This window comes from Corvus brachyrhynchos, unplaced genomic scaffold, assembly GCF_000691975.1.
Source record: "Corvus brachyrhynchos isolate BGI_N302 unplaced genomic scaffold, ASM69197v1 scaffold310, whole genome shotgun sequence".
Lineage (NCBI taxonomy): Eukaryota > Metazoa > Chordata > Aves > Passeriformes > Corvidae > Corvus > Corvus brachyrhynchos.
The window spans coordinates 4,489-16,968 of NW_008236213.1; the positions used below are offsets into that span (position 1 = coordinate 4,489).

At 36.9% G+C, this 12,480-nt stretch overlaps 1 long non-coding RNA gene across 4 annotated transcripts in view; it reads left to right on the plus strand.

The window, feature by feature from the left end:
- Positions 1-9,862: 9,862 nt before the first annotated feature.
- The window catches only part of LOC108449028, a 55,547-nt gene continuing 52,929 nt past the window's right edge, over positions 9,863-12,480 (plus strand). For all 4 annotated transcript variants that reach the window (XR_001865126.1, XR_001865125.1, XR_001865127.1 and 1 more), the window contains exon 1: positions 9,863-10,453. This is a non-coding gene — a long non-coding RNA (uncharacterized LOC108449028). The remainder of the gene's footprint in view (positions 10,454-12,480) is intronic.

Genomic DNA, 12,480 nt, shown 5'->3' on the forward strand with positions numbered 1-12,480 from the left:
CCGCTCCTGGGGGGGCACCCGCCAGGCAAAGCCAGACCAGAGAGAGAGACGAGAGGCTCGTGTGGCTGGTTCTGCACGAAGGCAGCTTTATTGTTGGTCCCCTCCGGCGAAGGGGAAAGCCAGGGACGAGAACTCTCCTCTGAGAGCCACAGGGGCCAGAGGGCTTGCTTTTATAGGGATACAGGGGATGGGTGAAGACCAATGGGTTACAAAGGATCTGCATAGGGTCTTCTAAAGGATTGTGGGTTTGTCTTTTCTCACCGTGACCAAAGAAGTGGTTGCCTTTCCAGGGAGTCCTGCTGGGCGACTGCGAAATCTCTTATCTCAGCAGAGATCCCTCCAGGGCAGGGGCTGGGCATATCCCACAATGGAAGATAAAAGAGACCACTGATAAATCTTCCTGTAAAAGTCTGTAAAAAAGCCAAGAAAAATTATCTTTAATGCCATAAACCAGAAAGCCCAAAATTAGTAAAAAATATGTATAAGAACTAACAATTAAAAGCTAAGTTTTATGATGTTATTAAAATTCCTTATGAGTCACAAGTCTCACAACAAATGTAATAAAAGACTGCAGAATAAAATATTTGCATAAATTCTTACAATGAATCTGTACATTATTCATTGACTGATGAAGATGAAACTCAAAGTAAAAGATTGCTATTATTAAAGAAGAGGAAGACCTATGAAAAAGAAAACATCATGGATTTGTGAGGAGCTGTTAGAGAGAGGACTAAGAGAATAGAGCTCAAGCCAAATGGGTGTTTAAGTAATTAAAGTCTTTAGCTGTATCAGTGCTCTGCTACTTAGAAAATGCAATGTTTGGCATAAAGTGGTTTAGAGAGTGCCTGATGGATGCATAAGAGAAATATGTGGGGTTTATATTTTTATATTAAATGTACAAACTGCAGTAATTTATGTACCCAGGGAACATATACTTAATTCAAAAAACAAGTATGGTCTTTTGAGAATCTGAGAGTAATGCATAAATACCAAACCCAAGTACTCTTCATCCTGCTTATGTCTACAGGAAGAAAGCCTGGATCAGTACAGAGGCCCTCTACTACATCTTCAGAAACATTATAAAAAGTCATGTGCTTTATAAAAGTGGAAGAGATGGCAAAATTTGAGCTCATTGTCATGTCCATGGCTGTTTTGTAGTGGTTACTTGAAATAAAAGGCCTATACAAAATCTCTGGTTTATTCAGTATAAGAAATGGTTTTGCCACTGTCCATACTGCCTGGTCACACAGTCCTGGTGCTCAGGAATGGAACAGCAAGCAGCATAAACTATGCCAACAAGAGGAATCTTGCTGATAGGTTACATGTTTACATTTTTAAAATAAATAGTATTTTTATAATTTTTTTTCTGTTCTCTTTCAAGATTTTTAAAAGCAAAAGTCAAATAACATTTAAAAGGAACGAATATTTTCAGATGACAGAAGCAAGTCTAGTAAAACTTTGCTAATGTATCTAATGTAAATGTAGCACAACAATTGTGCTGGTACAAGAAATAATCCAAATTTATGTTTCAGAGCAAGTGACTTAATGAAAGTCTGGAAACTAAATCAGACTGGACACTCAGGCTTAGTAATTTTGACAAATTCCTGTTTATGTTATAAGAAGATGAGAATACAACTCAAAGTAAGTGAACTCCTTGGAAGCAGCAGTGTTCTGAAATCTCTTCTATTTGCCATCTGAATTTGGCCTTGTGAAACAGACTTCACTGTCCAGTTGGTATCTCCACTCCTCTGCCCGCCCTGATAACTATTCACTAGCTACGTGTTAGAGATCTTGTAGCCCTACAAAGTAATTTTTTACATCAATTCCAGTTACTCTGTTGTGTCTGTTACCTGGTTGGAAGAGATTTTTGAAATGATCATTACTCCACTTTGGAACTAATGTGTTATTGAAATGAACAGAAATGGATCACATCCTGTTAAGAACTATCATCTGGATTGTTACATTGCAGGTTAAATATACAATTGAAGGATTTATTTTAATAACCACATTTTCATAATTTCTTTAAATGAATACTTAAATCTCATGGTAAATGATGTTGTTTACATGTAAGTGTCATTACAGCACACCACCTTGACTTAATCTACTTTTGGTACATAGTAAGTTCAGCATGGTTCATTTTTACATGAAAAAGAAGTTTGGATTGAATCAGATGATTTCAGGGGGGAAAGCTGAGCTCTTACTCTGTTTTACAAGATTTTTGGCCTTGTTGCTCTGAGTAACTGCACTGAAATAAAGACATTCTTGATAGAAATACATATTGCCAAATGCCTTTGTTGTTGTTTGACTGCCTTTAATTAGTCATCAACCTTCTTTCATTAAGCTCATCAACCTACAAAATTGACTTTTTTAAATTCATGGATACAATTTTCAGCAGGCAGAACAAAACCTGTAGTTGTTCTTGATGAATGCTGTGTGCTTCTGAGAATCTGGCTGTGCATTGTGACATACAAGGACAGTAATAAGGACCTTTTTTCTTGTTTGCCTAACTTTTAAATCTTACATTATTCTTTCAAAAATCTAGAAAAAGTTTGAGAGAAAATGATGGTGTTGCCTGGTGTTATTCCAATGATGTTCACTTGAAGCAGGGAGAATTTTAAGGAAAACTAGAACTGAATAAACTAGGGAATTTCAGAAAAACAGAATCTGGAAATAAAATTTAAAAACCCCAAACCCAGCCAACCAACCAAAAAACCTCAAACTAACAACAATTCAAAAAACCCGCCCAATCCAAAACAAATGAAACAACCCAAACCATACATATCATCCATGTGAAAGCAAATGACAGATTCCCTCTATGCCCCCTTCACATTATTTTAGAATGGTGGAATGGTGCCATCTCAGAAGATGCTCTCCAGAATTTCCAGTTTTGTTGCTTCATTATATGCACAATTCTGCAAACTTTACTGAGTTGAATTTTATCTCTTTACCTGTGAAGAAAGACAGGTAATCATTATTGTGGTGTGCTGGTTTGCTGGTGTAGGCTTCCAGATTTACCTTATTGGTTGGTGATTGAAGTGTGGAGAAATTCATAATAAGGAAAGTGTCCCTCTGCTTGTGGTGGCAGGTGCATTGCTTGGAACCTGAGAAACACCTGGATGAAGGCTCTGCCTGGAAAATTCCTTCTCCTCTAAATCTTCCTGCTCCTTTTTTCTTTGAAGGTGACAGAAACAAGAAGAACCCTTTCTAATAATTCTTCCTTGAGCTTTGTATGATAATGAATTAAATATCCCTGTAAGAGTCAAAATATTATTAAACACAATTATGAATTCAAAGGAGGTAGGGTTTAGGGCGACATACTCACTCAGACCAATGTTTCTGACAATGCATGTCAAAGGAGAAAAAGAAAAAGCAAAGCATCTTAAGCTTTAATGAATCTTCCTTAGACTGAGAAAAGGAGGACCTGAAGAGATTCAGAAAGATATAGCACATGCTTTTCTTGAAATATGTTTTTAATATACTGTATGAGTCTGTTGTGCTGTCAGTAAAGAGCTAAAGATCTGAGAATATATAACTATTCTCCTAGAAAGTATAGAACTGAATTACTGTATACAGGCAAAGAAGTAAGTGCTTGGTTTCAATGTTATTTTTAACTTTGTCCTGTTGTTTCTTTGCTTTACATTCTTCACAGTTTATGTAATAAATTTTTAATTGGCCTGTTTTCATCTTCTGTTTTTTCTTCTAGTCTCACGTTATCCTTCTATTCAATGTTTTGTACTTATTTTTCCAGTTTTGTTTCTCGCTCATTTCTCTGTTGTCCATACTCACATTTGTTTTTTCTGTGTTCTTCTAAACAACAAGTGAAACTATACTTTTGAGGTTAGCATGTCAGACCTCCAAATACAAGCAAAATTCAAAGCTTACCCTACATAGGCTAAAACTTATGATGAGAAGGGAAGATTTATTATACGAATGAACTTTAAAAATCACATTAAAAAATTCATACATAGACACAGACTACACTACATGGCAGATTTACAGGGTCAGAACCCTAATCCTATCTTTGTTCAGCACAAGTAACCATAGGGGACTGGAGAAATCCTGTGAAATATATGCTATATATATAGGATATATATAACCTAGATTAAAATTTGCCTATATAGTATTTCTTCCTTGTCTGTGGGGAGAGCTGCAGTTAAGGGACGAGAAAACAGTTCCAACAACAGCTCCATATGTAACTAATGTGTTACTCTTAACATGGGGCTAATGGGAGTAGAGGTCAGCACATGCCTGCTGAGAGTCCAGCTCTCAGTGTTCAGTGTTTTCCATGTTCCCCAGATGGTGGTATTGGGAATATACTTATTAATTTAGATGGCACAAATGTGGAAGGGACAGCTGCTGGAACTCAGCTGAGGATTCATTGTGATTCTGACAAATTGAAGATACCATCTTTAAGAATGTTGTGAAACCTTGTAAGGAATTGTGTAATTAATGCACTTTGGTAGAAGTTATCCACCATGGGGTAGGTAAAGCCGTCCAGAAAAAGAGCAAATTCATATTTTGCCTGTAGCCTTTTTCTATTTTCCCTCCCTTTCTAGTCAGAGAACACCTGCTATTGACATTTGAAAGAGAATGTAGTGTTTTAAATATTGTTCATCTGTTTTGTTTGTAAATATGTTCAGTTATTTTGAGGAAATGCCAAATAAAATCTTTACCCAAACATCAATCAAAAGGAGGCTACAAGTATAGATAAGCACCATGAAGAGTATGACAAATGGCCCTGGTGGCTTTTTTTTTTTTCTTTCTCTTGTAGACTTGCAACAGATATAAAAAGTTTGATTCCCTGAATCCACTTACTGGTTTTAGAGGAGACTGCTTAAATTCATCAGCTTTATATGTAGCAATAGCACACGATTCCTGCAGATGTGCTGCCCATCTGCAGTCTTTAGTCAGGAAATCTAAATTGAATTCCGTAATACCTGTGGTTTGTCGGTTTATTCCAGTGTGGCTTCATCTGTGGCTTTCTGATTTTAAGTTGTCTCAGACATAACCTTACATTCTTACCTTTAATGCAGCCTGTGGTATTTTCGTTGTCAATACAGCCTAAATACTTCATGTGATGGGTAGAAAGATATTGTTTTGATCTAGTGGCCTCACAGTAGCCCTTGTCACAGCAGAACAAGCATACAATTTGTATAGTGGCAGCATCTTGGTAGCTCTTCCAGTCCCCAGGAGCAATTACTTCAGGGAAGACGTAAATCCAAGACCACTTGAATCTATGTAAGATTTTTGGTTTGGCCTACAATCTGCTTTAAATTAACAAGCAAACCATATAAAGAGTGCTTTTGTAAAGAAATACTTTTTAATAAACAGAGTAATTAAATCTTAGTTGAAACAGACTTTGCTTTTATTGTAGGCAGAAAGTGTTCAGATTCCCAAATGAGATTGTGACAAATCATTACCAACAGAACTGGCTGTTGAGAACAGCAGTGCAGTAACCCAGGAAATGATAAAGCACAAGTTAGTTTGGCAACTACCCATATAAGTAAAGCAAAGGCCTTTTAGAGTTCCTAAACACAAAAGGCTTCTTATGAGCCAAAAAAGGAAAGCAAAAATATGTCAAGTATTTGTCTTCTTGGATTTTTTTGCTTGTTTTGTTTCATGTTTCCAAACATATGTGTCTGTTCAGCTATGGATTTAGTTGGGGAGAAGGATGACATTTAGTAATTTTTCAGTTCCTACTGTTTTTGTTTACTCTTTTGCAAAGCTCAGAGGTTAGTTAATTTTTAGGAAGTAAATTTAATTCCTTACAATAAATTTTGTTTTCTGCTCATTTTACATATATTCCAAAGCATCACACATGAAAACATCATATTTTTCAAAGAAAGGTACTCTAAGTGGTTGTATCCATAAAAATTGGGCTGTGTACTTACTGTTCACTTTCATAATAAATAGTGCTTCTGCTAATACTGGTATTGTTTAAAGTTTAATAAGTATGCTGGCTTTTTGTCCTTAGCAATCATACCCTCTGGTGAAGCAGTTTAGCATCCAGAACTCTCTAGGATAATTCACTGAAAATGGACTTTTTTAGACACTACACCAGGACTCCAGTTACTGGTCTGAAAGGCCATTTAATGCTGCTTTATGTAAGATTCTGTAACATACACGGATTTGAGAATACTGTGGCCAGTATCTTATGGCTACTGTTGTACTGTTTTATGGGTTTTTTGGTAGGCTACTGATTTACCAAAATATGGGCATTGATCTAATATCGATACTCGACTAAGAGGGACAAAGACTCTCTAACAGTTTAGAGTTAGAAAAGTGTATGTTTATTCCCGCGCCGGGCAGCTGCACAGGATAGCTCCCTAATACGCAGTGCAAAGTTACAAGCCAATACAAAATCTATTTATCTATAAAAGTTCTAAGTATTCAAAATACAAATGCATATTTATAACATTGACACCTCCCATTCTCTGCTTCAGATGATAATTAGCTAAAAAGACATTAAGCATGTGTGGTATGTTCTCTGAATTGGGTTGGTGGTCTTGAAGATAAAGTCAAAGTAGTCTCCCTCGATTTGACCTTTCTACCTTTCTGAATTTTGACAATACAAATTACCCTTGGTGAACTTCCAGTTCTTCTCTTTGTGACTTCTGAATAGGTTGTCAGATGGGAGGAAATTGGTAATTGTCTACATTTCTTTAGATCTATTAATCAGTGTTTCTGTTTGTCATTATAGGCACAGCTAAACACATATAAAAGTGAGAGGCAATCAGTTATTGAGCAATCAGTTACTTACATCTTAAAAACTTATTGCAAGTCCGGCTCTTTTAACCAACTTTTAACTTTTAATTAATTCCAACTGGGCTTACTTATCTACCTATTTTAACTAATTTCAACAAAGCTAACCTTTAACTAAAATCTTAATGTTTCTTTTAAAATCTGTGTTTCACTACTAAGGATTATTTTTTCCCTCCATATTATTTAATGTTTGGTGCAGAAAGTAATATCTTACTAAGCTGAATTTTTTTTTACATTGGTCTTCCATCTGAACAATAAATATATGCTTTTTTTCTTCTAAATAAAAAATTGCTCCTGTAAGAATGATTTGTAATTATTTTAACTTAGATACCTTGTGAATTGAAATAGATGTACAAGTGTCCTTTACAGTTGTGTATCTAGAATAGCTTCAAAAATAAATTAAATTGGTTCAGCTTTTCTATCTTGTAACAGACAGATTCACTAAACCTCCCTATTGAGTTTATATTAAGGACATGGTGAAGTGTATGCTTTCTCAATTTCTAGCTCATGGTAAATTATACATAAAAGAAGCATTGGCTGAAATATACAGTTACTTTTATTAACTTAGAAAAAGTTAATTTCTGAACTTAAGTTTAGGAAATCATTAACTTGATTTTAGCATTGGGTATTCTGGAAGAATATGTACACCATGTGCAGTTTTCCAGGCTTCCTCTGCAATGTATGTCCCAGATTTACTTTGGAACCATTAGGTCACAGAGCAGTCAAAAAAATTCTGCAAAGCCCAAATTTATATGGAATAGTATAAAAACCAGGTTAACAGGCTAGATATGGTTGCTACCATAAGCAAATTAACCTAAACTATACAGGAGATAACAAAGATATTTTCAAAACTTAAAGCTGAAGGGGCAGAGCTTATCACAATTTATGACACAAATAAGTGTAAAAAAGATTAATGGAGGAGGCATTATGGAAAAAATCTGGGTTTAGAAATTTCTAGAAAAAAAAAACTCCCCAAAACCCCCCAGCTTTTGTTCATTCTTTAAGTGCGATTTTCAAAGAACTAGCATTCTGGGAAATGCAGAAAAAGATTTTTATATAGAATCAGTGATCACTGAGTGTACTCTGAACCTTCAGGTGGGTATGCTTTTCTTAATGATTTGTTTTAAAAAAGAATGAAGAGCTAATAAGAATTAGGTTTGGAGGTTTTTTTTAATCAGCTGTTTTCAATGTCCATATCAATAATACTGGGATAGGCTCCCCAGGGAAGCGGTCACAGCATCAAGCCTGACACAGTTCAAGAAGCATTTCGACAATGCTGTCAGGCACAGGTGTGAGTCTTGGGGTGTCCTGTGCAGGGCCAGCAGCTGGACTTAGTTATCCTGATGGGTCCCTTCCAACTCAGCACGTGCTATGATTCTATGAATACCAGGCCAGGAAGCATCTCCATATTTTTGGATGTAGAGTTTTACAAGGTCTGCATCTTGACTTCACATCTGAGCATGAATTTAGGTAGTGGGAAGCTCTGAGTACTCTGTCCTAGATGCTGTATTATTCTAGTTGCAATTAACTATATTGTGTTAACATTGCAGTTATGGGATTCTCCTGCTTTTTAAAATGCAGTTAACATTTATTTTTAGCAGGATTTTTTGAATTAGTTTACCTTTCTATCTTGGAATGAGATTTATACTTTTTCCTAATAGAACTTGACTGACTTCAGTAAACTTAGACCACAGAGGAATGTGGTCTGTTTTTTATGTGTTTGTGTCAGTTTAATTCTTAATGGAACATTACTGTAGTGGATCTGTGAATTGATTACCCTTAAAAAAACACAGAGTCATAGAATATCCTGAGCTGGAAGGGACCCACAAGATCTCACAATGATCTTGGACTCACAACGACTGAGTCCAATTCCTGACCCTGCACAAAACAACCTTAAAAATCACACCAAAAATCAATAATGTGTGATCATGTCTGAGAGCCTTGCCCAAATGCTTCTTAAGCTCTGGCAGGTTTGGTGCTGTGACCACTTACCTGGGGAGCCTCTTCCAGTGCCCAGCCACCCTTGGGTGAAGAAACTTTTCCTGATATCCAACCTAAACCTCCCTGACAAAACTTCAGGCCATTCCCTGCTCACCACAGAGCAGGTATCAGTGCCTGTCCCTCCTCTTCCCCTCACGAAGCAGTTGTAACTGCAGTGAGGTCTGCCCTCAGTCTCCTCCAGGCTGAACAGACCAAGCGACCTCAGCTGCTCCTCATAAGGCTTCCCCTCAAGGCCCTTCACCATCTTCATGCCCCCCCCTTGGACACTCTCTAGTACTGTCCTTCTTATCCTGTGGCACCCAAGGCTGCCCCCAGCACTGGAGGTGAAGCTGCCCCAGTGCAGAGCAGAGCAGGACAATCCCCTCCCTTGCCCGGCTGGCGATGCTGTGCCTGATGCCCCCCAGGCCCTCCTGCCTGCCAGGGCACTGCTGGCTCATGTTCAACTTGCCATCCACCAGGACCCCCAGCTCCCTTTCCATGGCACTGCTCTCCAGCCTCTCATTCCCCAGTCTGTCTGTACATCCAGGGTTGCTCCATCCCAGGCGCAGAACCTGGTCCTTGTCCTTGGTAAAGTTCATATGGTTTGTGATTGCCCAGCCAACAACACATCATCGAACTTATTTTTAAGCTCAACTATGAAAACGGGATTTAGAAATCTCGCGATTTATGCAGTTTGATTCTAAAATATTACTTTATCTACATAATATATGAAAGCAGATAGTAAAAACCCCTTGAGATCATTCTATCTGTTACTTGCTGACTTCTTGAGAGAATTTTTTGATCAGAGTATATCAGTTATGTGACATAGGAGTTATATAAATGGTATATGAATTAATAAGAAGTAACTTATTCTTGACAGCTACTCATTAAACAGTTAGAACAAATGGCAGAGTGAAAGAATGAAAGCATCCAATAACATTCCATTTTATGGATGTTTGGACTTTCTAATTGAAAGATTAACATTCATAAGTATTTCTTTTTTTTATAATTATGTGTTAGTAATACATACTCCAGTCCCTAGACCTTTATACTTAAATTACCCATGTGGTTATTGCTCTTGAGTTGCACTGTGCATTCTTACTGTGAATAAAATATTTTTTACAAAATATTACTTTAAAATAATCTAATTTCTCTGACATGCAGCACTCATACCTAATTCACAGTCAACCACAGGTACATTCCTACAAGGCTTATGTATTAGACATGCTGTAGTAAGTAGTGTGTCAAATTCTCTATACAGAGAATATATCTTTGCTCCTGAGGGGACTCTGGAGAACACAAGACAATTTAAATTAGATCATTGGTCCTCACAAGGGATGCTAAAAACCAGCAGGCATTGAAGTCAAACGTTGAGACTGTTAGATTGACTGTGAAATTGTCTGCAGTCCCTGATCTCAAACCCACAGAAATGTTTCCGTTGTTTACCACAGGTGAATTTGTTTTGAACCTTTTACAGGGAGAATAGTTAAGAAAATTGCTCAGGAAATGCTCGTGGGTGAGGATGGTTCCAAGAATGGATTTAAGCACCAGGCTAGTCTGTTAATTTGATGTACGTGGCTATGAGCTGTTTTCATATATTCTCATGTTCTTTCTAAATTCTTCTGTCTTCTCTACAGGAGTTATTAGTGTAATCAGAATCCTTTTACCTTCCTGTTGAAGAGGAAGCATGAAACAACAACAACAAAAAAAGGTAATTTTGACTTTTCAAAGCTCACAAGTAAAATCCCAGATATCCTTTGCATGTCAGAACTGATTCCCTGCATGAGAACAAACTCCCCTAATTCATTCATCTGCAGAATTTTCTCTTGCCATCCAAGCAATCTTTCTTCCGAAGTATGATGGGTAAAATTTTATTTTTTACTCTTGTGGAAATGCCTTGGGTTTATCACCTTACAGCAGGTCTTCATCACTTCTACGGTCCACTATTATTATCTGCAAATCATTTATATTGGGTACACTAAAAGAAATGCTGGATTGGAATTCCCACTGCTTAGATAAACTATTTTGTGGCTTTGCTGGTGTTGCTAAACTTCTCATAAGCATGAGCATAAGTTAGGTGGCTTCAGAAGTGTTGGCACTAATTAGGGACAAAACTAATGATGCTTTATATGTTTATTCAGATTTATGGGACTGAAGAGATAATACACATTTTTAATGGTTTTGTTTTTCTGCTGAAACTTATAAAATTAATCTTTTTAAACAGATTTCTAAAATTAAGGAATGTCTGTTGTAAATAAGCATATCGAGCATCTTATTATTCACCATCTTTTAGAAGCAGTCCTTTGCTCAGCTGATAGAGAACTAGATGATTGTATAAATACTGCGGGAATAGAAAGCAGTCTAGGAAATTCTATAGCCAACACCATACTAGAAGCTGCTTATGCTGATGTAGCAGTAACTGCTTAAAGTCATCATTTAAAACATTTTTGGAAATCCAAAATCTTCTGAATATATTAGTATTTAACCTTAGAAATGTTTAGTTTGGCGTAGTTCTTCCAAAATATCTGAGTAAGAGCAAATCTAGAAGTCAGGGATTTGTAACACAAAAGGAAGCATTAAAATACAGTTATATTAAAAGAAAAGAAATCTCTGAAGAAATTGGGAACTTAAAATTAGCAAAAATTTTTTTTAAGTAAATCTTAATGTTTTATTTATCAGTATACGTTCTGAAAATATCATCATGCTAACATATGAACTAATCACATAGGCTGACTGCTTCAGGTTATTATTGAAGTACAATAATACACTGGTGCATAAATGAACACATAGTTTCACAATAAATAATTTTACAATATAGTGTATTGGTGAGTCCCCTAACTTAAAGATCTACTTTTCTGTACATGTCCCGTTTCTATCTTGCTGGGTTTTTTTTTGTTTGGTGGGGCTTTTTTGTTTGTTATGTTTGGGGGTTTTTTTCTCCCAGTAGTGGTTTGGTTCAAAATATCCGTTACTTACTTATTTTCCTTCTGTGAGATAAGAATTAGGAGAAAGCAAAGCAGGCACAAAGCTTAAATAGTTGGAGTACAAAGAAAGAGTTTTATTACTAATAGAATTCAAAGTAAAGAGAAATAACAAGAAATTAAAGCAAACCCCCTCCCCCTTCCCAGCACTTTCCTCCTTTTACCCAACTCACACAACGGGTGACAGAACATGGGATTTTAGTCAGTGTTACAGTTCTTGCAAAGTCTCTTTCATATCCTTAAGGAAAAGAAAAGGTTTTCTTCAGCTGCACATGGTACCCAAACTGCCACCAACAGCAGACCTACCCGGAAAGAAACAATCTGCTGTGGTGTAAAACATCTCTTCCATGAAAAATCTCACAGTTCCTTCACATTGCCAAACACAGGCTATCACATGGGGTTATTAATCTTTTTAAGGATGAGTTATTTTTGCCTGAACACAAAGGCTTTTTTCCCCCACAAATCTCTAAAAAGCCTCCCAATACTTCTATATAGCCTGGCATAGGCATTCTTCACAATCTTCACGGGCCACACATGAATTCTCCATCCCCCCATGTTCTTCAAATGGATTAAAGAGAGAAACAATTTGTGATATTACAGTTTCTTACCATGGCATGCAAGAAGGTTTTTTAAGCTACGCTCGAGAATCGCGGCACCGCCCTCTTTTCTCCCGTTGCCATGCTCAGCTCCGTCCCACGTGACTCACTTCTCTTTCTCTCTGGCTCTGAAGCCGCCATGTTGAAGAGTGTTCTTGTTC